We start from the raw sequence: 4,360 nt of genomic DNA on the forward strand, positions 1-4,360 counted from the left end.
GACGTTAAACAACTCACTCGGGTCACAAATCATGTTTACAAAACATGAGAGTAAAACTCAGGAGTTCTTGGTTCCCAGGACTGTTCTTAAACCCAGATATCACATATCTCTGAAGGCTCCTTAATAGTCACTTCTTAATGATGCCTTGTGAGTGACACTTTTTTTTTTTTGCATACCTAATAATCTTACCACCAGATCACTGTTTAGTCACCATTGTATTAACATTTAAAAAAAAAATCTCCCAACCCCCTAAAAAACAAAATAGCCTTCTGTTAAGAAGACATTGTGGTGCCATGGTCAATTTATATACTTATGGAAATGTGGTGCAAATGCTGTGCTATTTTGTATTTGATGACTATTATTATTTCTTTGTATCAGTGCTAGCACCTATTGGCACTTGTCATGGATTAGGACCACAGTGCACTTTGTAAATGCCTGGCCAAAAATTGTTCTTGTCCCCAAAGACTGTTTAAATTGCAGGCATTCATTCAATTTCCTCTCTAACAGGACCAAACACTCTGGTATGAAACAACCAGAATCTCTGTTGTTTTCCTAGTTTTGAAGTTAGTTATCAGCTTTCCAGTCCCTAAAATTATCATGTATTATAATAAATAATGTTTAGTATTTACCTATGACTCTTCAACTGTAGAACTCAAAACACTGAAAAGAGGTACAGAGACACTGACATAGCTGGGAACTGATTTGCCTAGGATAACACAGAAAGTCGGTGGCAAAGCTGAAAGTACAGTCATGATGCTCTTATTATCTTTATTAATTATTCACTTTTAATTTCTTTGAATTCTGGAAAACTTTGCTTTTTGGAACAATTTGTTCTTCCTATAGAAGAGTCAAAATGTGTGTGTTGCTGTACAGGCTTCTCAAGTGTTCCATTATGTGTGTAACATGATGTGCTGTAGTAGGAGCCTCTCTTCTTCTGGTGATTGTGGTGAGACAGATGTCTAAAAATGTTGAGAATGAGTAAACGTATAAAAATATAGCAGTGTTGTCGTACACCAAAACTGTACCCTGAAAGTAGGTTCTTGTTTTGTTAGCTTCATGCATTATGTTAAAGGAGATTTAAAAACTTTTAAAATTATGTTTCCTCTCAAGAGAAAGCTATCATCTAGATCACTGAAAGGAAGTGATTTCCTTGCCGGGCACAAATGAGTCACAGTAAATGACCTTCTTTGTAGTTTAAATTAGACCCAAGAATCCTCTGAAGAGCTGGTACATAAACCCATACAGTTCAGATAAAGAAAAGCACTGAAATACATTGTTGTTAAGAGACATTTAGATCCAAAAAGAAGTATTCTACTTTGCCTGGATTCTTTTTTCATTGTTATCAGACTGCTAGTACCTGTAAATTGCATGCTGCATACATTTTGTATACAAAAACATGCAATATACCACTGCAGAACTTGATTTTGCTTCTTAACAAAGAAGGGCTCAAAAAAGTGATTACCCTACTTTATTTTGGAAGTCTTTACCATACATATGAGTTTGGGTATTGAGGGGAGGAAAGGAAGGTCTCAGCGTTCTTTATGGAAATGCTTATGGAACTTTCTAGTTGAGAGAGTTGCTATACTCCAGAGACAATAAAGGCAAATTTGTCTGGCCAGTTCATATGGGACCACAGAACCGTTTCCAAAATTTTCATTATATCTGTGTGTGATACCTATTTATTAGGGCTGTGCGAAGCTTTGGGTAGTGATTTGATTTGGAGGAGATTTAGCCCAGTTCAGTGGTCGAATCTCTAAATCAAATTGGGGGACCAACTTAAAGGTCTGAACTAATTTAAAAAGATTTGGAGAGCTCTGATGATTTGTGCAGTCCCTGGTGGCTGCAGAAGGGAGCTGGTAGGTACTAGGCCGAGGGCACCCTTTTTCTTAAAGAGCCAGAGCTGACCTGGGTGGGGCACCTGTGGGGGGGGCTCATGTAAAGCCCCCTTATGCAATGTGGGGCAGTGGGGGGCAGCAGGGATCACCCCCTGCCCAGCAGCACCTGGGGAGTTCGGGCTTTTTTTTAACAAGTGGTGGGAGCTGGGGTGGGCAGGGCAGCCATTGTTGAGCTAGGAGAGTCGGTGGCTGATTCGGAGATCCAAAAGCAGCCAGATCTCCAAAATGGATTCAGCCGAAGCAAATTGGAACAGTGATTCAAATCACTGAATCGAATCACTGTCCCCTGAATCAGCCAAATCTGAAGTAAATATTAGCTGCTTCACACAAGCCTACTATTTATAGCTTTTACGGCATCATGACCAAGTGCTCGAAGTACCAGTCGCTACTGATATGGATGATATCACTTTTAAGTTCTTGACACCTTAGGAGGAAAAACTAGCCAGAAAATTAAATGCCTTGAGGTCTGTCTGAAGAACAGGTCTATTTGTGTTGTGTAAAGTTCAGGGTCTGCCCCATCTAGACTATGCCAGGAGGGGTACTTGTTTGTTCCTGTTATGAATGCATTTGAGATGAGCACATTCATGACAAAGAACTGGACTGAGACTATCAACTCTTCACATAGGTCACAGAACAGATAGAAGATAGTAACAACTTTGAATCATTGCAAAATTATGCCAGCTTTTAACTGGAGCTCATGAGACTCTATAATCTTTTATACCCTGTTTCATCTGGTGTCCAGAAATAGGCTTTCCATATTTCGTTAAGATTTCATTTAATGGAAATAAAGACAGACTAACCCACTGAAATAAAAGCAGTGCATCAGGAGTGCTTGTTACTGGGAAAGCAAGAAATTAAAGATGAAGTAGTTTAGGCATGCATCAAGAAAAACAGAATGCAGGGAGGAGACTGACAGGATGATACACAGGAGCACTGTCAAGGGAAAAGGGCAAATGGAAAGTAGTTGCTAAAAATCATAAGGAGACAATTTTGTTGTTCCTTGTGATACATGTTAATTGATGGGTTATAAAGATTCTTAATATCTTCACTAATTAAAATGTAAGAAGGTGACAGTTCTTCCTGAACGGTCATAATGTTTTTAGTCTTTCTTATTAAAACTATTGCTAATGGAATCTACAGAGCTTTTAGAAATTTCTTTTATTCTTTTATACCTAGGTCTAGTGGTTTGGGCACCAGATTAAGATTTAAGAAATCTGGGTTTAAATCCTAGCTGTTCCACAGACTTCCTGTGACATTGGGCAAGTTATAGTGTGCCTGCATTCCCTTTTTAATATTAGGGAAGGAATGATGCTGCCTCTCTACCACACAGGAATATTGTGAAGATAAATTTATTAGCGTGAATTGCATTACTTTCCCCATCTCTAACTACCCGTATTTATTGTATCTTCTAAATATGATTTAGGGCTTTTCTGCCAGTTTATAATGGGCTGGCAAGGTATCACAAAAACACCAACCCTGTTACCAGTAGTCTGATCCTGCCTGAAAATGTTAAATGAGTTACAGTTGCTCAGTTAGACTTCACCTAAAAAATGGGGTGCACTTTAGGGACTCTCCTAAATAAACCTGATAGGCATAAGGACCCAGGTAAGGTTTTTATTTTTGTATTTATTTTTTAATCTCTTGTTCAGCTAGTTGAGGTCAAGACTCTTCCCTCCATAGATTGATCTTCACTAGCAACATTGAAGGAACCTCCTCTCCACCCCCTCAACTCCCGCACCACCAAACAAACAAACCAAAACAAAACCAGAGAACTACAGTGCTGTTAGCTGGCATGTATCAGTGTGGTTTGGAAATTAATGGATACTTTGGGATGGAGAGAGTTGTAACAAAACATCCAGCAGAACTTTTTAGGCTCCTCACCAGTTAACTAGATTATCATATTGCTTCAACCCCTTTTAAAGTTAAGACCATTCAAAACAATACTGTTTTGGGGAAAGTGGGTTTTCTGCATGGACACTTCTAATGCCAACTCAAGAGTGTCAAGCATTGATAGTGTGTAGAAGGGAACATTATTTTAGCAATATTTCAGGCTTATGGCACCCTTGGAGCCTGGAGTCCTCCCTTCACGGCTTGCAAAATTGTTCAGTGGAGCCTTATTTTAAGCGCTGAAGCTGGGAGCTATTGTAACTGTCAGATAGAGGATGCTGTTGACCATTTGGATCACTGATAACTGCAACAAGCCGTTATTAATGATCAACACATATTTGGTATGTGTTTCAAATATGACTACAGATGAGCACAAATTTTTGTGGCCCATAGTAAGCCATAGTTTCATAGTTTCTAGGGTCGGGAGGGACCTGAGTAGATCATCTAGTCTGACCCTCTGCTGTGGCAGGAAAAAGTAGTGGGGTCAAATGACCCCAGCAAGGTGTTCATCTAACCTCCTCTTAAAGACCCCCAGGGTAGGAGCCTGCACCACTTCTCTTGGAAGTTGGTTCCAGATC

This window comes from Crocodylus porosus, unplaced genomic scaffold (assembly GCF_001723895.1).
Source record: "Crocodylus porosus isolate Cpor-Errol unplaced genomic scaffold, CroPor_comp1, whole genome shotgun sequence".
NCBI lineage: Eukaryota > Metazoa > Chordata > Crocodylia > Crocodylidae > Crocodylus > Crocodylus porosus.